Source organism: Micromys minutus, assembly GCF_963924665.1.
Source record: "Micromys minutus genome assembly, chromosome: 28".
Lineage (NCBI taxonomy): Eukaryota > Metazoa > Chordata > Mammalia > Rodentia > Muridae > Micromys > Micromys minutus.
The window spans coordinates 4,365,557-4,390,583 of NC_137963.1; positions in this window are offsets into that span (position 1 = coordinate 4,365,557).

Genomic DNA, 25,027 nt, shown 5'->3' on the forward strand with positions numbered 1-25,027 from the left:
GTCCCCATGATTGCTTTCTTCTCCCTCCCAAATGGGACTGAGGCATCCTCATGTGGTCTTTGGAGCCAATATAAATAATTTAAGCAGTAATTACTTTCTTTAATTATTTAGTTAGAAGAATATTCAAATAGTATGATTTATATATTCTAATTTCGATTATTTATTATATCCTCCTTATTATTCAACCATAACACAGGATCTTATGAAAAAAGATTCTTAGATACAGTTTTCTTGTTCTAACACAGACAATTCTGGTGCCTTAGTGCTGACTTCATAGTCAAAAGACATACTTCTACTACCGTTCCAGTCATTTCTGTGGCTACCTCACTTTCCTGTTAAGTGTTCTCTAGAGAGACATTAGGGTTTCTAAAAGAAAAAAAAAATTCTCACACTTCGTTCTTATTTTGCAAATCATAAAATATAACAAGTAATCAAAACAAAAAATGCCGTGGAAATCCCCACTGCCCTGTCTTGTGACCAGAATAGAGCTATTTATAGCCAATATATACAAGTGGATCAGACCAGAATAAGGGAAAGATGGTTAGTTCCTCAGTGAGGTCTCCAATGCCATTTAAGATATATCCCTAAGGCACTCTTGTATCTTATCCGGCTTCTTTATGATTTGTGACTACTCAGATAAATTACATCATCCCTTTTTCTTGTCATGACATTATGAATTTCAAATATGAGGGACTAAACATCTTTCAAAACAATTTACTCATGCATCTTGAAAAGCAATGTGCAGACTTGTAGAGGTTGTGTAAATTCTCAAGTTAACCCTTGAATGCAGGAAAATTCATTAGCAGGAGATAGAAATCCCTCTGACACTTGAATTTACTCTGTGCCTAGTCATTAAAGATCAACTATCAATATGATAAGCACTTTCAATATCGCAGGGACACTTTGAACACAAGCATAATTTTGTGCGCGTCCTGCATACTGACTTTACTTAGAAGATGCTGGTTGTGTGAAAGAACCTGGAACCTATCAGAGAACTAGGCTCCAATGTATGTTCTTCTAGGTATGGAAATGGTACCAGGTATGTATGTGTACACCAACACATGATTGAAAAACAAAAACTTTAGTACAAGGAATTGTACTCAGCTGAACTTTGTGACATGTATTTTCATACAATCATTTTGCTCACACTGGATTAGTCTTGATTGTAAAGGGAGTTCCCTTTGTTTTTTTTTTTTTTTTTCATTTTGTGATTGAGATTATATATAATTATGTTTCCCTCTTCCCTTTCCATCCTCCAAACCTTCTATATCCTTAGTTACTCTCAAGCTTATGGATTCTACATTCACTAATTTTATACAATACATTCCCAGCGTACCCTTTCCCCTTCTCCAGTTCCTCCCAAACTCCCAATTAGTTATTTGTTTGAGAGGGGAGAGATGAAGTTGGGGTCCAAACAAATCTTGAATAATGTCCATATTAATTAAAGCTATGATCTCTTAAAAACTTAATTTCTGTTTGCTGTAAAATGTCGCTGAGCTTTCACAGTTCTGGATAAGAATGTAGTATTACATTATCTTGCAAAATGTCTTGTACATTGCTTGCGCAGAAGTAGCTTGCCTTTGCCCTATTTCTGAGTTTAGCACGGAGACAGGGAGGTTCACGCAGGTTCAGCATCTAAACAGGACAAACACTTGGGCTTCTTGTTGTTCAGTTTTCTCTCATCTAGAAGTCTCTGTTTTCTCCAGTATTGTTCACAAATAGCACCTTCTCCATTAGCTCCTTCATAAGTGTTAACATGCTAGTGTTCCTGCCAACACTCTGACAGCTATGTGTTGCCTGATTCTATGCTAATGATACCAACATCCGTGCAGAGCTAAAAATTCTACCCCTGAGTGAGCAGGAGGGCATCCTGTGTTGCCAGGAAATGGTTTGGACAAACGTGCTTACACTCTGGTGTTCTGTAAAATGCTATCTTTAATAGAGCAGGAAGGATTGAAGAAAAGACTATTCACTTTGGGATCCACCCCATATGCAGCCACCAAACCCAAACACTATTGCTGATGCCAAGAAGTGCTTAGTGGTAGAAACCAGATAGGGATGCCTGCTCAGGGGCTCTGCCAGAGTCATACAGATACAGCTGAGCATGTTTGCAGCTAACCATCGGGCTGAACATGGGGACCCCAATGAAGGTGCTAAAAAAAGGACTTGAAGGAACTGAAAGGGTCTGCAGCCTCTTGAGAAGAACAATATTATCAATTAAACAAACCTTCCACAAGTTGTTTGGACTAAAACACCAAGCATTGAGCACACACGGAGAGACCCATGGCTCCAGTTGCATATGTAGCAGAGGATAGCATTGTTTGGCATCAATGGAAGAAGAGGCCTTTGGTCTAGGGAGGGGACGTTTTCCTGTGTAATGTAGGGGACTGCCAAGGCACTGAGGTGGAAAGGGTGATTGGGAGAGGATGCACCTTTGTAGAGACAAGTGGAGGGGGAAAGAGGGTGGGAGCAGGGTTGGGGAAGGAGATAACATTTCAAATGTAAATATAAGGAGTGTCTAATAAAAGAAAAAACAAATCCGGCAACCTAAGATGCTTGAATAGATAGCATTGAATCCCAGCCTTTCATCTACCCTTGTTACCTCGCGCTGATCCCTCAGACCTGTTCAGGAGTGGGACAGAAATGGAGACGGCTTGGAACCGCACCAGTCAAATGGCCCGGTGCCAGGTCCACAGGTGAAAAGGGGGTTAAACTTGCACTTATCTTTTATGTGCCCATAGGGCCTTATTTGCTGCCGTTTGAATCTCTGGGAAAAGCAGTAGGAAGTCTAAGCATTTTGCTGCGTTTGCTGCAGGGATCCCGCGAGGGTAGCGCCCTGTGTCTTCCCATTATTCATTGTCACTGTGCTTCTAAGCAGCAACGCTTGCAAGGGCTGTGTGCAACCCTGCAGATTCTGCTTTGCTTTAGCTCACAAGACATTCTGGAGGGGGGTGTGATGCTGTCACTGGGGATGTGCTTCTAAAGCAGATATGATCTTGCTCCAACAGATGACCTGGTCCAGTATATTAGGCGTCTCAGAGAAGGTAGCTAGCTGCTAATGAGTCAACATTTAGATTAACTTACAGAAACTTTAAGAGGGCTTATCCTTGTCCAGGGTGAGAAAATTCTATTTAAGAATGTATCGTTTCACGTATATCCTCTAGCAAACCAAAATGGATGATTTCGGTAAAGTAAAAATACTGTGAAAATAAACCAGTCACACCCAAATTGCTGATGCAATTTAATTTATGATTCTTGGTAACATTAAATTTTTAACAAGCAGTAGTGCTAAGAAACATATTTTTTTCATTGTCCAATATTAGACTGAAGTATATAAGACTTGAATTATTGTTCTACATATCATGTGCATGTCTTAGCAGACGTCTTATTTTAGGTCCATAAGTGGATTATTGACCTCTGGAAAAATATTTTCTCTAGATAAGATTTAGAGGCTGGTTCTTTTTATCTGGGTTTTCTAGTTCCCTCAATTTCGAGTTTCTATTTATTTTATTTTTAGAACATTCAAAATTAATACTGAAAACTCTTCAATAATCACATTTCATATAGTTTCTGTCTCTTTTGACATAGTCACATGATTCTCGGGCCAAACATTTTTAAGGGTAAGCTATAGCTGTTTCTAAAAGCTGTGTTCTTCCCATATTCATACAGTGTTTCTGAGAGTCCTTTAAATATTTTTTCTCAAAAGTTATTGCATGTATTACGGAAAAATACATGCATTTTTTTTACATTCTTAATTTTTAGAAAGGTTGGTATGAATCTACTAACCTTAAAAAAATGATTTTAAATGTTCTGTTCTTTAAAATAAACACAAACTGTGAACACAAACGAGTCTCACCCATGCCACAGCAAATTTGATTTGCAGGAAGGTGGAGTTGTACAGCAATAGCTTTGAAACTGATTATCCAATTTTCCAACAGCGCCTTCTGCACTTTGTTGGAAACTGAGATGGAAGAATTCATTTCAATTTGATTAAACACATTTAACATTGAGGACTCTCAAAGATCAATTACATTTTTCATTTAATACTTTCAGGTAGGGTTCTTTCCCCTTTTTTTCCTCTTATTATTAAAAGAAGCTTCTCTTGCATTACAGGAAAATACTTAAGACATTTTACCCCATGACTAATTTACAAAAATTTTACTTTGTGCGTGAATAAACAGGCTAAAGATTTCACTTATTTCTCACTGATGGGGACAGTCTGCAGTAAGAAGGCATGGAAGACATTATCCCTTTCCCATCCCTCTGTCTTAGGAAGTAATACTGCAAAGATTTAAAAAAATTATTCCAAACTTCCATGTCTGTCTTTGTCGCTATCTTCTTAGATCTCCAAAGGGCAGTTTATTGACCTATTGACAAAACCTTTTTTAACTTAAGAAGACCCCAAAGACTGTCCCCAAACAAATTTGTACTCTGACATCAGAATCACTCCCTGTGGCCTCTCTCTACAGTGCTGGACTGTTTTAGAAGTGGAGAGGGTGACCATTTAAGTTTATTTTGGAACAAGCAGGGATGAGTGAGTCAGGTATCGAATCCTATATTCTCCTTAATGGTAATGAGTGTGCAGGGCTTTGTCAATGTCTCTGTGTATAGTAAAAATTATTAGTAAGACATTAGAGCCACACCCTCTCTATTGTATATGGCATGTTCGATTAATATTGGAAAGGTTGCCTGTTGAATTGAGGTTCTATCCTCAATGTATAATAAACTAGTCTGAACACATTCCTAGTCTATGATTCTCAACATGCACCTCTGGGATTCTCCATTCATCAGTGCACTCATCTGTAGCTAACAATTGAACAGAAAAGGTCCATTTCATCTCTTCCTCTACACCGAGGTTGTCCAGATAGTGGCTTACCTAATGGTGGAATTGACACTTTCATTCACTTATTCTATTCCATTTTTATCATATATGCCTGCTTGTTAATTTCCTTTAGTGTTTCTTTTATAAGTAGGATTTGTGATTTCAGAGCTGACCACTTTTGCCTTGAAGTGTATTTTACGATGACGTATTTAAATTTTATTTCACTTTTTCATCAAAGGGACTTTAGAAATGTAAGTTATAGGTCAATGCTATATGTTGTCATAAGACATGTGAAAGGGTTGCCAACAGAGATAAAATTGTTGCAAACACTAGTCAAATCCTCAGGCAAACTTGGTTAGCTAAATCTCCCCTAAACTGTAAAGTGAATATATGGGTTTCTCGTTTTGCACTGTGTTTGAGCAGTGGATAGAATCTTGGCAGTGTTAACGCATGCTCAGGGTTGCATGTGTTCCCTGAGGCTGCGTGACACCTAAATGTTCAGCCACTTTGATGATGGGCTATCATACTCCTATTATTGGTGGTACATCTGAGCTCAGAAAGTTAATGGCCTTTAGAATGTTTGTCCAAGCTTACTGGAAAAAGAAACATTCTAGTTACCAGTTAGCTGCCAACAAGCTACTATTTTTGAGTCAAAGATGTTAAGAAGAAAACCTTCCAAGGAGGCCCCAGAAAACAGATGTCACTAATCCACACTTACTGTCAACTATAGTTTGCCCTTGATCTTAGGAAAAGAATTAGAAAAATAGTATCCAACTTCAAAACACCTTTTACCACATGTATTTGGGAGACAGTGAGCAACCATTGTGCACTGTCATATGGTTGTTCAGTTTCTCTGACAACAGAGGGAGGGAACGGAGAGATGATGAACTGAAGACTAGTCCAAATTATGATTTAAACTGATACATGTGTGCCTGTCTTTGAAACACACATTATAACATATGCTTCTAATTCTTGGATACAGGGTAAACTCAATAGTAAAATTGTTCGTAAGAAAGTAAGTTGTCAGAGTTGGGCAGTTTATAATGGAGATACATACATACCAATAATTATAACAATAATTTTCTACCAAGAAGAAGAAAACAAGAAGTTAAACAATGTATATAAAGCATGCTGATACATAGTACGTTCTAAATATTGATTGTTTTTATTTCAATTCCCATTAACTTCAGCGTCACTCCAATGAGCACAGGTATAACTTACATAAGTAATCTTAATTTGTTAGATTTTTAATATCTTATTTGTTGTTCCTTGACAAGATCTCAGATTTCATAAAATGCCCTAAATTTTAGTGTGTAAAAGGGTTTGAGATGAATTCATGATAGGATTTCCATGGTTGTTTGAACTCATACAAAATGTAGGGGAAAAGGGTGAACTAAAGATTTTAGAGGGAAAAAGGCTAATATGTATAGATATGAGAAATATGAATCAAGTACGTATTAGAAATAATCAATCTAGTGACTGAGAGACCCAGGAGCTCTGGTGGCTCCCAGTAGGTTAAACTTGAAATTCAGCGAGAATGAACAAGTAACAATTTCACAGAGAGAATCTTCTAGATGAGAGAAATGTAAGAGGCTTAGGTGTGCGTGGTGAGGGTCACATGTGGCCAATTGTGATGGAGACCTGAACTTCTTGCTCAGCAATGTGTAGACATTGTATAAAGTCTTTTTGTATTCAGATGCAAATGTTCTCTCTGGTCATTGAATGGCTACCATAGATCTGAGCACCTATGTCCTATACTTTGACCCTTTGCCATTAAATGTAGGGTATTTTTTGAGCTGTTGAATTCTGGATGATATTTCTTTGGTTATTTGATAAATATTCAGCGACTGATTTGCATATCTTTCATTTGGGTATATGGAGGAGTGTTCATTCACGTTTTTGACCTTAGCTGTGAGCTCAGTGTTTTATATTGTTAAATTAACAGTGGTAAACTTTGCAATCCTGTTGCAGTAATTTGAGTATAGAGGAAGTCAGCAAATAATCATCACAGTTTGGTATACCAATTATTCATATACATGAGAAAGCTTCTGGATACTCAAATATTAGAAAAAAACCTGGTAACTTTATTTTCCATTGAAATTCAGAAAATCAAAACCAGATTTCCAAATGTCATGCATAAAATCCAAAGTATGGTGGTTTAGTCCCTGGGGAGTGGGTGGGTGGGTGGGAGGGGGAGCATCTTCACAGAACGAGGGGGAGGGGGAATGGGAGGGGGGAAAACAGGGAAAAGGGATAACATGTGAAATGTGAACCCATGAACTATCCACAAATAAAGACAAAAAAATCCAAAGTAAATTTTAATAAATTACATTATCCTTCATGGAAAGAAAGTGGTTTTATTGTCACTGCGGACATTCTCTCCTGTCCGATGGCAGTATAGAACAGAGAAATATTTAAGAACTTGAAATAATCTTTCAGTATTATGGGCTGTATCACCTTCCATTAAATAATTAAAGTAGAGTCACATTTTGACTGTGATTTATTCACAATAATTTATCAATCTCATTAGTCTGCAAATACTCTGAAGCCTAATCATTGATTACATACTGAGATGTACAATGCATAGTCCGCATATGTGTGGATTAAAGACGTCTCCATTTTCTTCAGGGGAGTCTGGAGGAGTTGCCTGCTTTCCTTCCCGGCCCCACTACTGCTCCCCTTCCGGGGAGGATCCTACTTGGTAAGTCTTACACATTTTTCTTTGTAAACTTGGTTTAGCAAAATGTGTGTGCCTATCTTAATGTGGAACAGAAATAGAGATGCCAAGATCATTCACTAATTGCTGCATTGCTCTAAAGGGAGATAATAGCTTCGCTGTGGTTTTCAATTATTCTAATAGTAAAAGCTTTTTTGAAACCTGCAATTGTAAAATTCAAATTATAGGCTAGGATAGATGTGCTGATACTAGAAATAACTAGACTTAAGCTATCATTGCTGAGCACCTTTCTTTAAGTAGGTCATTCACAGTAGGTTAGATTATAAACAACTTTGGGAGAACCTGTTTTTTAAAGAGAGCTAAAGCTACAGTCACATTCAATTGTTCTTCAGGTGTTATGAGTAGGACATTCAGGTGACTATTGCTTAAATTATCTAAACAGCATCAAAGTAGCTTTTATCCTCACACAGTTTTTCTTGTTTGATGTTTGAGACTGGGTATGACATTGTATCCCAGGCTGGCTTTGAGCTTGCAATCCTCCAACTTCGGTCTCTGAATGCAGGGATCCGAGGTATGCACTACCCTTTCTTATGCCTTTCTTCATTCACTAGAAACCTCTTTTTAAGTGGCACTTAATTTTTATTACATATGTGTATGTATATAAGTATAGTGCATGTCCTCGGAGTTTCAAAGTGGGAATCTCATCTCTAGCAGCTGTAGTTATGGGTGCACCACCTAACATAAATGCTAGAAACTCAACTGGGGCCTCTGCTAGATCTGCATGCTCCCCCTAACTCTTAGATATCTCTACTGCCCTAATCCCAGGAAAGTTGGAGGAGGCACCCACTCATTTATAATTATAACTGCTAAACTTGATGATGATAAATTGGCTTGTTGAGTTGAAATGGTGGCTAGAAAAATGTAAAAATGAAAGGTTTTATCCTCAGCATTCACACAAAGGTTGGATATTTTTGATGGCCCCACCTAACATTCCAGCGTCAGAAGGTAAAAGGAGATGGGTGATCTCCAAAACAAGATGGTTAACACGAATAGGCATATGGACAAGCTGAAAATTTGATGTAGAGACGCTGACTGTATAACAAGATGAAAAAGTTGTTGAGAGTCCTGACCCATGTACATGTATACCCTCTTTTATTTGTAAACTCATGTGCACTCACCCACATGTAAAACATGCACACACAAATATAGTCACCATACACTCAAACATCTTTTAAAAATGGATGGAGTGGACACTGGTATAACACATGTGGTAGGAAGTGTACTTTTACAATTACATATTGTAAGGAAATGGCTGTTCTGGATGAAAATTGGAAGTGCCCCAGGGCAGCACCTGGTAAGCATATATGTTAATATATTAATTCAGGGAGGTTGAGGGAGTAGGAATATTCCACAATGGCCATTACAGAAAATCAGATAGCCAAATGATTGAGAAAGAACTCCAGTTATCACAGGGACTATCTCCAAAGTATTTCTTTAGGTCAGTTTGTAGATTGTGCTGTGTGGTACTGTGGTACATTCCCTTAGTGAGATTAGCTCTATGTTGCTGTTTAAATTGGTTTTATCCTCAGTGAACAAGTAGGTGTTATAGTGAAAAGAAAAAGCATTCTTAGGAGATGGGAGTACTGAGAATTCCTTTGAACAATGTCTCTGTAAACATGGATCTGAAGTATATTCGTGTTGCATTGCATGGGGCACCACATAACATTCCCTAGACATGGTCATGGGTCCCATATTCCCATAAGCCAGGAGCTTATAGTTGATAAGTTATGCCCCTTCTTAATTCTAAAAAGAAGCAGTTTTGATTTTAAATGATACGTTCAGGCACTCCAGATTGTCTAAGTACCATTAGCCTGTAATAGTACTGAACACACACCCTACTTATCTAAAGTTTCTTCCCATTTAGGACTAAATACTGCTAATACAATTTGAAATCCATTTAAAATTGTGTTACCCAGAAATGAACTTTCCATCTCCCATACCTTCAGAAATCCAATACTTCTCTGAAGTGAAAATCTATTTTCTCCACCCGATTGCTTTATAAAACTTAAAATAAAATTATCCTAGAACAACCTTTTGAGTCCTATGTTCTCATATTTTCCAATCGTTTCCACACAGGGACGAAACATCATATAAAACTACTATCAAGAGTAAATTTCTCTTCCAAGTTGGAACAAATGTTGTCTAGCACATTTTAAAATTGTTATCTCAAAATATGTTTTCTCTTCTGTGGTGATAGAAATGGCCCATGACCTTTATCTAGATAGATTAACGGATTCACTAATTTCACTACTTCATTTTGCGTCCAAAATTTGCTGTTCAGTGTAGTCAGTAGTGAAATGATTAACAAGGTTATTTGAGCATCTATTATTCACCACATGTATGAATTTCATGTAACAGCATGTTATTTATCACCGCTTTAGAATATAATGGAGATTTAAGCAACATTTTGCAAGGTGCCTGATGAAGCAATCAACCTCAAAGCAAATATCACAACCATAATAATCACTTATGTGGCTCAGCCGCTAAGAACACTTGCTTTATCTCCAGAGGGTTGAAATTTGCAGATGGAGGGTGATAGGGACAGGACCCAGTTTGTCTCCAAGAAAAAAAAAAAAAGCACTTAACCTCTGAACCTCCTCTCCAGTCCCTAATCAGGATGGTCTGAGCATGTGGAAAACCACGGGTGGTCTCCTTTTTCCTCTCACATGCAGCTAATGTATTTAGCTCCTCATCCCCCCCCCCACAGCTTTTCTTCCGCCAGAGATATCTCTCCCAGGAGTTAGCATCTGCTCTGATCTCTCAGGTGTCTGCCCTCCTCACTTAGTAGATTCCCTGATGAACTCATCTAGTTCTATCACGAGTGACACCAGCTCAGGATGTGCATCGCAGTATATCCTCACATTTTGTCCCTGAGAACTCAGCTGCTTTATTTCTCACCAAGTCCATGTCTCACCTTCAAATACACTAAAATTTAACTTACACCCCCCCCCCCCAGAAACCTTCCCATTTCTCTGAATTGATGAGGTTACTTCCAAGGAAGAACCACTGCAGTTCCTTCAACTGTTCTTGTCATTTCCAATTTTACCATACTGTCTTATCAATAACAATGTTGAGGATAAGAAAAATATGAAAACATAAGCATTTTGTCTAAAACAAGGAGAAGGTGACTTATCCCAAGTGGAAAACTGTCTAGTGGTTTCCTTGTGTTGTCATTAATTATGATGCAGAACAATTTGGGCAGAAGAGTTTTATTTCGTATTAACCATGGTCCATACCCAAAGGAAGGCGAGGCATGATTTCAAGGAATTAAAGCAGAAGCCACGGGGCAGTGTTGCCTTCTGGCTGTCTCTCGATATCTTGTTCAGTCTGCTTTCTCATCTAACCAAGGACCACCATTGCAGGAGTAACATCTCCCATGATGGGCTAGAACCGCCTCACAGGGGTAGGGGTTTCTTAGTGAAAATTTCTCCTTCCAAGATGACCCGAGCTTTTACCACATTTCCTACACACTAATCAGGAAAGGGGTCGTGCTAGCATATTTCTTCATTTGATCTGGTTTGTCTTTATTGCACGTTTCAATAGCTTTGATATTTTTTTTATTTGTGCTCCTCCCAAATGTGCATTTAACACTAAGCATCCGCCGACTGTCCCGATTCGACTACGCCATGGATTGAAAATGTAGAAAAATTGCTTCTGTACAGAACACACAAAGGTTCTCCTCTTGTCCACATCTGTCCACTAAACAATTCAATGTAACCCTTTGCATAGCATTTAAACTGAAACCCGAATTTAAACTCAGGGGTTAAAAGCAATCCAGGGATGATTCGGGTCAGCCTGTTCTGTAATATACTTCAACTTTGATAGTTTGTGGTATCCCCAAAGGATCCTGAAACTAAAATTGAGGATACAGAACTACTGTCTTGTATCTTATAACCCTGAAAAGCTAATGCTGTATATATCCTAGCATGTGGTAATATCAACGATAACATAGGGACAAAGCCGTGTGTTGTATCAAGAACGTCCCTCAATATATAAGTTAAATATATTGAATTTAAAATTAATATCAATATTGACCTAGCTATTTCAAGATCTAATAACACACTTAGCCAGTATTTTTGGCACATCTGTACACAAACTTAGCATGGCCACAATACGAAATGAATAATTCATAGCACTTCTCTCTGGAGTGCTGCTGGCTAGCTCTCAGGTATTTATAAATTATGGATTCATTGTTTTCACTGTCACCTTAAAGAAAACCGTGTGCCATATACCACTGATCACCCCTCGCCCAGAATTAATTCTTGTTTGAATCGGAAATAACTCTTTTTGTATTTGTAGCCGAAGTTCTCATCTATTCACCCCAGATACTAATTGGGTGACTTCGTTCCAGGTGCATAAGGCTATTATTGCCTTCCATTGTGTTTGCACTCATCGAAGCTACAGTACTTTCCAACATGGCTGCTGCTTTCAGGAAACTGACTTTACAATTCCTATCAATGGTCTGCGGGCACCGAATTAATAGAAGGATTTACCCCTTTTTACTTATTCCACGGTGGTGGGTCTCCAGAGGCATGCTTCATATTGCAGACAATGCACTCTCTGGTTTGCTGGCCTGCCTAATGGGATGTTAACATCGACCGGTGGTGTTTCTTTGTCACCCTAGAACAGCTGCAGGTTCTGTGGCACGCTCCTCTTTCATCGCCTTCTCACACCTGTTCTAAAGTTGGACATCTCCAAACCACACAAATATCTTCCACACTTACAGGACCACAACTTCCTGTTTTTGAGAAACGAGTTCTTGTGAATGTATAGTGTACCTGGAATCCAAACCACACCATGTCAAGCCTGTAACAGATAATACTGGAGACTCTGAAAGTATAGGCAGTGCTGACCAGTGCTTTAGTGAAATCATTGCCCTCTGGAGAAGACAGGCCTGTTGTGATAATTTTATAAAACTGAGCATAGATTGAGCTACAAAACTTGAGTTGCTGTTGGTACTTCAGCTGCTTACTCTATTAGAACAGTCTTCTCTTCTTGAGAAATAAAGCAGGAGTCAGCACTTTTTTTTTTTTTTTTTGTAATTGTCAAAGAATTAAAAAAATGTTCACAATCATTTTAAATATTTAAAACTATTTTAATTCCTGGTAAATTTCTGGTTATTCCATGTTGAGATTTCACTTCCATCTCTGCCCAAGTGGGTGAGATCCTGCAGGATTCCTTCCAGTCACTCTGGCTTTCTGCCCTGCTTCCCAAGTGCAGGTTCAGAGTATTGTAGCACTGTGTGACATAGTATGATGTGCAGTAAAGTGCTTAGTGAAGAGTCCTGGTCTGGACAGGCAGATATTTAAAGATGGGCTTTCTCATCAGTGCATTCTGGATTCCTCCAGAAAAAGCTTCATTCTCTATGCGTATGGCAGTGGTGGTCATTTGGTGAAATGATCAAAAAACCCTTATAAACCATTTCCTGAATCAGGAATCAGGCCTCACCCCTACACTGTCTTGAGATCTCTTGTCTGACTGGCCTTCTTCTCCTAAAACTTCTTTTCACTTTTTGAATTTATCAAAATAAAAAAAAAAAATGGCAGTGAAATGCCACACCATCTTCAGCAAAATTAGCTAATCTATTATCTGTCCATAGTCTGTTTCCTTCCTGTATTAAAACACCTCCCTTATCCTCAAACTTTAAAAATCTGCAAAGTACACTTTTAGTACAATTATTTATTTCTCCAGGAAAGACTCCAGGAAGTTTCTTATGTCCTCAAAGTAAGGGGATTTAAAAGGTATTTAAATCTTACCTATATTTTTGACCATCAACAATAGGTTTTTCTGACCATTGTGAATTCTCTCATCATTAAAATTCCTAAGAACCTAGTAAACTTACCATATATTTTATGAAAAACAGTTGCTATTACGCTTATTTCAAATGCTTTTACTTTTATCTATATAATCTTAAAATAAAATTTCTTAATGTTAATACTATTTTCCAAATCCCCCTGAAGGGCTTGGAAAGCTAATTTTTATGACATCAATGGTAGAAAACTTGGGGCAAGTGAGCTACAGTGTCTGCTTACAAGGTAGAATATCCTACAGAGTTTTATCTTTTCCTTCATGTATCATTCTTTTGAGAATCCATTGTATTATTCCAATGAAGATTCTAGGAGTTGATCATTATAAAGGGTTTCCTAGGAGCTCTTCTGCACCACAAAACCCAGACATTAAAAAAATAAAAGCACAGAGAAGCACATAGAAATGGTTGTCAAAGGAAAACAACATTTTCAAATGAAAGGACATTTATAAGACTTTACTATTAAAATATGACATAAAGTCACTACAAAGGAAATTAAAACGCCAAATCATAATTTACACAATGTAAGCTATTTGTTATCTTCTATTAAGCATAGTTTATGACATCCAAAATGCAAGAAGTACAGTCATAGAACGTTTGAAATCTAACTACATTATTTAAATAGTATATGATGTGTCACCATGATCACAAAAATAGAGAATAACATTGGCAGAAATAATTCATAAAATTTTAAACATAAAACAGTTAGCGAATGCTAATTAAAGCTTCTGTCACAAAAGTGTGCATTTTGAAGTGCTCAGAGTTGTGTCCCCTCAAACACAGACGTACACACGTGAACATCCATGTCGCAAACATACAAATGTTCCACTTTTATTTTATTGAATTTTATTGGGTCAGAATGTATTTATTTTGAGCTTGAAGAATCCAGAGCCTTTATACTTCAGCCTAAATTTGCAAGGAAGTATAGTAATTGTGTCCCTGACCTCTCTGGCCCCTCCAATCATGGAGCCCCATTCTCCAAAGGAATCTCTGAGCTCTACCTAATGTATGGTTGATGTACTTCACAACTCTTCCTGCCACACAATCTTGGTAGGTTCTGGTACCTGCAGGGTCTGCAGGCAGGACAATCTTTACATCAAAGTTTTTGTGACTGGGTTGGTGTCCTAATCCTCTCACTTGACTGATTAGAGAAGATCACAGTTCAGGCCAGTATCCATCGTTACTAAGAGTCTTTTCTATGTTAGCTCTCATAGATTCCACAGTGTCCATTCCAGTGTGTTTCCACCTCATCCTGAAATGACCCCAAATTCCTGTATTTCTCCTCATATTTTCTCTCTCCCTATCTTCCACATATAATTTCTCTATTTTCTACATCTAATGTGCAAAATTTTGTCTATTTCTCATTTCCGTTGAGATCCTTATGATCTCCTTAAGCCCTCCTTGTTGCTTAGCTTTTCTAGGGCAGTTAGTAGCTTAATTGACTTTAACTTTACAGTTGATATTCACTTATAAATGAGTACATACTTGTCTGTCTGGGGATGGGTTACCTCCCTCAGGATGATTTTTTTTTTTTTTTTTTTTTTACAGTAACATTCATTTGCCTAAAACTTTAATGACAGTTTTTGCTTTTATCAGCTGGGCAACTCCATTGTAAAAATGCACCACATTTTCATTGTTCACGTTGTTTGTTTATTTGTTTTTCATTGAGAGACATCTCAGTTGTTTCAACTATCTGGCTGTTATTTTTTTTTAGAGCTGATATGAACACAGTAGAGCAAATGCCTTTGTGATAGAATGGAGTTTCCTTAAGGAATATGCCCAGGAGTGGTGTAGCAGTGTCTTAAGGTGGACCAACTTCCAATTTTCTGAGAAACCACCATATTGATTTCCAAAGTAGATGTACAAGTTTGCATTTCCACTAAAGGTAGAAGAGTCTTTCCCTTGCTCCACAACCTTATTAGTGTGAGCTATCCTGTGTGTGTTTGTGTGTGTGTGTGTGTGTGTGTGTGAGTGTGTGTGTGTGTCTGTTTTATCTTATCCATTCTGACAGGTGTGAGACAGAATCTCAAAGTCATTTCGATTTGCATTTTTCTGATGCATTCTAAAGGATGTAAAGGATGTTGCACATTTCTTAAAGTTTTTCTTGACTGTGCTCTGTTGCAAATGCATCTGGGTCAAACTGTACTTGTTTTTATATTTGGATTTCATAGTGTGTTAATACCTAGTTTCTTGAGTTATTTATATAATGTTGATGTTAGACCTTGAAAGAGTCAGACTTAAATACATATGAAAAAATAAACAAAGAAAACAGTAGATGTAAAACAATCCTCTACAATTCACGAACCTCTGGGGGTATCACTATCCCTGATTTCAAATACTCCTACAGAGATGTAGTCATAAAATCAGCACTGTATTGGCATTAAAAAATAGACATGTTGATCAATGAAATTGAATCACAGATCCAGATATAAATCTATATGCCTATGGATATTTAGTTTTCTATGAAGTAAGCAGAAATACACAGTGTAAAATTAAGCATCATCAACAAAGGATGCTCGTCTAACTGAATGTTTGTGTTTCGATGGATGCACATAACTATCACCATACACAAAACTCAAGCCTACGTTAATCAAAGATCTCAACATAAAACTAGGAACACTGAATTTGATAGAGAGCATGTAGGAAATAGTCTTGAATGCATTGCCACACTAGAAAACTTCCTGAACAGAACACCAATAGCACAGACACTAAGATCTATAACTTATAAACAGGACCCAATGAAACAAAAAAACCTGTGAAGCAAAGTGCACTGTTAATAGGACAAATCCACAGCACACAGAGTAGGAAATGACCTTTACTAACTGAATATCTGACATACATAGTTTCAGTGTATGGAAACCAAAAGAAGAAATTTGAGAATCCGCTTTGAAATAACATGTGTATAAGGTTTACAGTATGTGATATCATTCGAAGTTGTTTCTATGGTTTTGAAATAGGATCTCTGTATAGCCTTAGCTAGCCTAGAATTTACAGTGTAGACCAGGCTGGTCTTGAAACTACAAAGACTCACCTGCCTCTACCTTCAGAACACTGGAATCAAAGTTGTGCAGCATCATGCCCAGCTATGTTTAAAATTCTTATTATGATAGCATTTGAAACACCATGGTTTCAGGAATGTTTATTATCTATAATTATGGCAATTTTCTAGCTAGCCTAATTAATCTTAATAATGACACACTCATTGACAATTTACATATATTCAGTCATTCTCAAAAGTCTTCCTGGTTTTGTATCTTCAAACACTGGTTAAAAGATAAAATACTGTTTGTATTTTAACTTTTAATTTTGGGGCAAAGAATATATATTTTTATAGCAATTTTCTTTTCTGAGCTAGAATACAATCTCATCCAAAGGGAGATTTATAGAAAACCAATATAAAGATTGTTGGAGTCATAAACATACTGAGACATAAAATATTTTAAAGGAACAACCTAATTACATCTGTATAATTCAATGGGCTCACTGCTTTATAGTTGTGAATTATTGAGAACATGAAAACAATTAGCAGAAGAAATCATTTTTAAATGGGAATCCAGAGTTTTGGCTCCCATTTATACCATTTTATTCAGTCCAGTAGCTAAAATAAAACTTGGCCAATGTAAATCTTGACACAGCCACCCAATATCCATAAACTACAGAGAATCAGCATAATGACTTTTATCATAACTCATAATGAAATACCCACTGCGTAAAACTTGTGTTGGTTGGCTTTTAATTTGTGCCCCATTTCCCTCCAGCTGCTTCCTAAGGTGACGGCACTGTAGGTTCATATCTGTATGCAAATGAGAATAGTTCACCATGGCTTTCAGGTGGCAAGGGTGCATTTGCTGTTCACTTCTGTGCTGCTGAGATAGCTGACTGTGATTGGCATTTGCACTTGTCAAAGAAGATCAGCACTACTGAGGTTGGTCATCAAACAGCCACCAGGTGTGGTAAATTCTGCTTGGGGGAATCTAAGGGAGACTCCTTCTTGTGGCTCTGACAGTCTAGCTTTCTATCCCATGTAGGTCACGGGAGTTCTCCAGGTGACTGGCACACGGGTCCTTTTCTGTTTGCCTGATTTCCTAATACCTGTTACTTTCTTCATATCCCACCCTCACTTCAGTAGATGGCTCTTACACATCATCAATCATGTTTACAAACCACACTTATACAAATACCTTGGATTTTCACATTCTGTGTTAGGACTGAAAGACCTGAGTCTATAAGTCAGTAAGTAGTGTGTGCAGTAGGGGACATGAGATTGTGCTGTTGATGACATATCATATCCAAAAATGAAGAAAGAGACTTCCTCTTGGAATGGCTTAGAACAAGACAAGCTCACACCCAAATTCTGCACTTTTCTCACCATTTCTCTCAGTCTGTAGTTTCTGTGTCATGAGACACAGAATAGAACATTGTTTGAGATTATTGTAGCTAGTAAGACTTTAATGCAGAGTATCAAACCTTAAAGAAAAAAAAGAAAAAAAAAAGCCAAGCACTGGCAAAAATGTATTTGTATACATTTATGCAAAAATGTTTATTTTTTTATCTTTGTTTTTTAAAATAAAGTTTAAAAAACAATAAATCTATAGATTTCTTTTAGGTTGTACAAGCTGATCATATATGAAATCCAAAGCATTGCTGGGTTGTTTTCTAATGCCAAATAAATCTTAAAACTTGCTAAGTACACAGTAGGATGGCAGATTCCTCAGTGAGATAAAGACATGTCCTAGTTAGGGTAGCAATTGCTTGGAGACACCATGCTTGAGAACACCATGACCAAAAACCAAGTGGAGGAAGAGGAATCTATCTGGCGTGCATTTTCACATGCAAGAGGGTAAAATATACAAATAAAACAGGCACATCCTTATCAAAGATTGAGTTAAATTATCTCATATTTCATAAAAGAGTTGTTTATGTTTGCTAATAATACATGTGTCATTTTTCAGATAAAATGGATTAATAACAAACCTTCTGCAATATCTGCAATTGAAATCAGCATGAGTTTAAAATACTAATAATAAGGGACCCAAGATATTTTATGTTTTATAACCATTTTATGAATCAAAATGTGCAGTGTCGAAAGAATGCTGTTATTTTGTATTATAGATCATATCCAATTCTTCAACAGAATGAGAAAGAGTAATTTAACTCCTTACCAGTGTTTGCAACTACTGCCTGATGCTATGGGTTCTTCCTTCTCATTTACTCAGGGCCCTCTACTTCCCTCTTTCCTTTCTCCTCAACTACTCCCAACCACAAATAGATGGCACCTAGCACTGGCTTAACTACTTTGTGATACATAATTTAAGTCCCACATGGAGGCACATTTTAGAGTTGAGACTCTGAATGATTTTTCTCAGTTTCTATATAAAAATCCAAATCTCCTTGTATTATTCTTACATCCCAGCAGACTCAGCACCTTTCACATCACAGCAATTTTATCTAAGCTTTTTCCCCTATAGGCTATTTTTTTTTTTTCAAAAAGACAATTAATTTGCACATTTTTAGATGGACGCGGTGACATATTGCTATGGATGGCTTTGTCCTCCTGCCATGATTTTCTTAACTACTTAAATATTTATCTAGTGTAATAACAATAGCAATAAAATGCAACTGAGGAGCTGCTGGTTCACATATCTTTGTTACTGACAATTTCAATTAGAGTTCTTGCTGGCAAATCCAATGAAAAAGTATAATTCTGAAAAGGTCAGTTCTGAATTATTGTTAACCATAACCATTTCCCAAGCCATTAGGCTGATAAAATCCAACTGAAATGGAAAGCCATAAAAGTAAATTATTCAGGAGCTACGCAGATAGATGCTGAGCATGTCGTGTATATGTGAAAGACACCTGTCTGCAGAAATAACTTCAAGTTGATTATCCACACTAGGACTATCTAGTAAATGTGATTTGCCTATTATCATTTGTAAACCCCATGTCTCAAAGGCATTTTAGTTACTCAAACAATACAATACAATGAGTTGAAGTGCTAACTGAAGCACAATTTAATATCCCCATAAAATAGAGTAAGGACAGCAATTCCCGTGAATTACAAGAAGGGGAAAAGTTAAATATAGAAACCACTCTGAACTTAATCATACAAAAAGGCTTTTATTCCAAAACAAGTTGATGCTAAAACTAATAGAGAAAATATATCTGTCTTAGTCAGGGTTTCTATTCATGCACAAAACATGATGACCAGTAAGCAAGCTGGGGAGGAAAGGGTTTATTCAGCTTACATTTCCACATTGCTGTTTATCAGCAAAGGAAGTTAAGACAGGAATTCAAGCAGGTCAGGAAGCAGGAGCTGAATCAGAGGCCAAGGAGGGATGTTGCTTACTGGCTGTTCCTCTGGCTTGCTCAGCTTGCTTTCTTATAGAACCCAGGTCTACCAGCCCAGGGATGGCTCCACCCACAAAGAGCTGGGCTCTCCCCCCTTGATAACTAGTTGAGAAAATGCCTTTCAGCTGGATCTCATGGAGGCATTTCCTCAACTGAGGCTTCTTTCTCTGCTAGTAACTCCAGCCTGTGTCAAATTGTCACACAAAACCAGCCAGTACAATACCTCAAATAGTTTTTACTGAGAACTAAGATTTTTTTTTATTACAAATCAACATTTCCTTTTCTGGCTTTGCTCTCTTTTTTTCCTGTCTCACAGTTTATGTGTGAATACAGTTTCTTCATTTATTTTTTTCTCTTGCTAAAGCTCTACTTTATTTAGTGAAAGACTGGGGATGCTGCTAATGAATATAACTTTGTAAATAAACATAGACATTTTAAGTGGCGGGTGATTAAAACATAATTTTGTAATTTAATACATTGATGCTTCCAAGGTATTCCAAAACAAAAGTCATAATACACCAATAATTTTGAGATCAACATCCACATCGAATCCTTTGTTGTTATTGGGTTGTGTGGTTAGAATCAGTACTCTGCATAATACAATATGAAAAGTAAATATAGAACCAAAAATGGTGACCTAAATGTCTAAGTGAAATTACAGTTATGGGAACCTCATCCTTCATAATATAGTTTTATCATTCTCATAATGAACATAGTTTCTTATTTTCAATAATATTTTTATAATGGGAAAAGAAACAACATTAGGCAATTACAAAATAGTTGCCCTCCTCTAAAAATGTCAGAACTCCAAAAATTAATTAAGCAGTAATAACAAGTAATCACATGTAGTTGAGACTATTGAAACCAGATCGTCAACAAGTAAAGAAGCAGTACTTGAACAAGACAGAGAATACTTGACTAATTCCAATCATTCTCATAAAAATGTCTTTTAGACTTCCTCCCGTATCAGGAAACAGATGGGACTTGAGAATATCTACAGGAAATCTCTACTGAACAGCAATAGAAGGGGAGAGGTCTGATTTCTATGTACAGACTTATCAGCTACTAGCAAATGTCGAATACATACATTGGATTATGACCTCTGGGAAGCATTTAAATAACTATTTAAATTTATAGGAGTGACGGTAGTCATCACTATATAGTAAATATGATCATCAATAATCTAACAAAACCACAGCTCTCGTTTTGGAGTCATTTTGACTGACCATGACCTAGAAAAACAAAGTTACTTTACCCTGAATTTCATGATCCAGTTGAGGAGCAGTTTCATGAAGCTTTATAGTTTTGAAGAACAAGCAAAAGCTAGTTTGAAACATATTGTTTGATACAGCAGAGAGGTGTGTCTTATCTATCCGATAACATTCTGAACATTTTTTTTTTTTGTTAATGGAAATGAATGATCTGCTCAATTATTTCCAAGAGGTTTTTTTATCTATTAGTCACAAGAAGGTCAAACACAGAGGCTGCAAATGACTGTATTCAGGGACATAAGGCTAGCCAAAGATAAGGTAATTATTCTCCCGATCTGCAATATTCCAACCTCACCACATTATTGCAGTAAGATTCATTCAATCAGTCTTTCCTGACACAGTTTCTTCCCGAGACTCCACTGAATATAGATTATTCTTGATTAGTGTTTGTAAAGGGTTATTGAGTTCAGTTCCTAAGTCCTGGTAGAACCTTAAAGTATATACGAGAAAACATAAGAAAGGAGAATAGGAAGATCAATTCAAGCTTTGCTTGTGTGTTTTGTGCATTGATTTTACTACAAAGAATGTCCAGCGCTTTCTCCTGAGTTGTTGCGCGTCATGTATTTTTTGTTGTGGCTTCTGCTGCTGCTCTTCCCATTGTTGGCTTATTGGACACTGAGGACTGATTGCTTTTCAAGTTTAAACAGAGGAGTCAGCTCTTATATGAAGATAGTTTGGGTTGACCACTTAAAATGGATGATAGAAAAGATAATGTGAAGATTCATTCACCTTAAACTCTGTAGATAATAAACTAAATAGCAGGAAAATTAGCTTTCTTTTCTCCTACTCACTCTCCTGGTGCCTGCTCTCACTCCCCATTTCCTCTACTAAACAAAACTATCTTAATAAAATCTATCTTTGGAGACCCATGATTAGAGGAACAAATGAAATGTATATGTTTGAGATGGAACCTGGAAAACTGGATTATACTACTTCACCAACATCTCTGTTTATTAGGAAACCAATAAACTATTTTAGCGACAGCTAGTTCAGACTGTATAGATTTTATTTTTAGCTCAGGACTAAGGGAGAGGATGTGGAAATCAAAGAAACATAAGGCCATCTCCAGAAACAGAATTGTTCCATAATCTGAACCACAAAAGTAGTGTCACTGCAAAAGTAGAGACTTTGTGTATGGCACAGGACACTTGGGGGTTTATAGAACAGAAGGACCAAGGGATATAGAAGGTTGCATCTCAGATAACAGCTCTTACAGTACTGAAGTGGTAAATATCAGTCATGAAGATGCATTGGTCAATCATAGCAGAGCTGAACAGCCCACAGATGTCCAGAGAATGACAGCCTGTGTCCTGTGTCATTAACATATATGTCACAAGAACAGCCATAAAACATTTGTCATATACACTATTTCTGCTTTCACGTAATGCCTGGAACATCATTTTACTCCAACATCATTTGAGTTTAGTGAATTACTGAAGTGAATCCCAGTCCTGGCCACTTGGTGTCATCGTAGAGCAAAGAGCTCATCTGTGTTAAGGAGCTGAAAGGTTTAACTAATATTCAAGCAAATAATATGGAGTCAAAATGTTTAATATTTGAATTTTTAATATTTAAAAATAAATATTTTAATATTCTAATATTTAACCTTTACTTAATAAAAAATAAAATCAAGTTTGATTATTATGTTTTTAAAAATACTGAAACAATGATTTTTACATTCTTAATGTAAATTGATTTTTTTTTCCCTTTGCATTGAACAAACAGAATAAGTACAGGCTGTAGTTTAGAAGAGTCTGAAATGTGACTTTATCATTAAATAGTTGTCATAGAATTAAATTTCAGCTTACTGACAGTGTGATGTAGCAGACTGCCTGTGGTTCCACATCATCTTTCAATATTCATTAATTCTAGTGTTTACATCATATATTAATTTCTTTAATACTGCTCTGTGAGAGATACTCGAGGGAGATGAGGTTTATTTTTGGCTCACTGTCCCAGAGATGTTCAGAATACCACGGTGTGGTATTAGGGATGGCAGTGGAGGCATGAAGTAGCTGGTGGCTTGCGGACACACTAGAGGCAGACAACAAAGTGAAAACCAGAGGTTCCATGCCTGGTCCCACCCTCTAAAAAGCTCCATAGCCTTCAAATTATCACCACAGGTTCGGTAACAAATGCTGGAGATTATCTAGGTACAAACTGTAACAATGAAAGCCGTCTATGGTTACTATCAGTAACATCAATATAAATCCAAAGAGGTACTGATAACAATCCTGACACTGCTGCAGTAAATATTTTAAAAAATGGTTTATCTCTTTATCGGCCCCAAGGTCTCACTCCGAGGGCCCAATTTTAGTATGGACCTGGGTGTACCTCTGTTGCTCGGTCCAAGCCACCCCCAAGGTCTAACTTTGTCTGCATGACTCCCTTCCCTTGGTGGTTTTATTCTGTTATTACCTTCGGCCCGGGGTGTTTCCTTTCCCCCAAACTCAACACAAACACAATTCTACTGCCCAATAGCTTTTCATCCATGTTTATATATTCAATTCTCATTCCACAATTCTCTACACACAAGATTTCATCAAATAGACAAAGATACAAAGTGCCCTTCTATATGAGATATTAGACCTATAAAATCCTTAAATGGTCATAGCTATTTATCGCCAGTTAAGCCCACCTGTATTTAGCTCATTTTTCCTGGGGTCCATCTTGGAACTTCTTTTCTCCCTTGTCCTCTGACCTCTGTCCCTCTCTCTCCACCCCCTTACCCAGCCCAGTCACTGACTCTGTTTTACTTTACTAATTAAAATGGGAATGTTCTGGGGCTGGAGACATCCCTCAGTGGTTAAGAACACTGACTGTTCTTCCCAAGGTACCTAGTTCAATTCCCAGCAACCCCATGGTGGCTCACAACTATCTGTAATGAGACCTTGGCACCCTCTTCGGGTATGTCTGAAGATAGCAACAGTGTACTCATACATTAAATAAACAAAATTAAAAAGAAAAAATGGGAAGGTTCAGATGAAGTCACCTCATGAGTATGTGACTAGGCAACCCTTCTTGGGAAGTAGAATTAACATTAAAATATGAACAGCTTTAGGAAAATCTACATTACAAGAACATTAGGAATTCAAATAACTTGTTCTGTAGGAAATACACTTAGTGAGATCACTGATCCAATATAATGTTGGCACTTTCCTTTCCCCCTAGTAAGCATCTTAGAAACCCTGTATCCTTGCTAGGTGACAACATGACTCTCTATGCACTGTAATTTCTGGAAGTTTGCACTCTGATAACTTCTGGAGTTTGTTCTGTAAGCCATCAGTCACCCGAGCATATACATAAAATCTGCATATGCAGTTAAGTCTTTGAATATGTGTCTGCTAAGAAGCAGTACTTTTGTTGTTCTGTTTAGTACTTCCTGTCTATCAGAATGAACAACATTCTCATATTGGGAGTCTCTGTGTGCAGGTAGCAGTGTGGAAGAACACGTGTTGTACTGAGTTGAGGCTGGCATGCCTCTGCACTCCTAAAACTTCATCTAAACACCAGACATCAGGAACATTTAAATGATTTTTCAAAACCACCTTACAAGGGTAAGATGGTCACAGTGAATGTTCTAAGAAGCAGTGGGGCGCGTAAGAACTTGCACATCTGGTCTCCCTCCAATATTTTTCTTCTCATCTGAAACCTTTCTTTTTCTCCTTTCTTCATCTCTTGAGTATACATTTACTTAATTTTAAATAAAAGCATAAATGTGCACTTAAGATTCTATTAGTCCTTTTTAATATATAATTTGAATATATGTTAATAGAAATCTAAGAAGAGCACCAGGGGTTTATGAAAATCACAGTGATAAATCAGTTTTACAGTTCCCCAGTACAATGATTTATTTCTCATAACGATGAAAATCTAATGGTCTTATAAGAGAGTAAAACCCCGTAAATCTAAAACGCATTGAGTATTTGTCAATATGAAAGCCATATAATTTTTATACGAAACTATTTTTATTGTGTTTATGTTCAGCGAACAAAGTAAGGTAGTCAAATCAATGAGAACTAATTTAAGAATCATCCATTGGC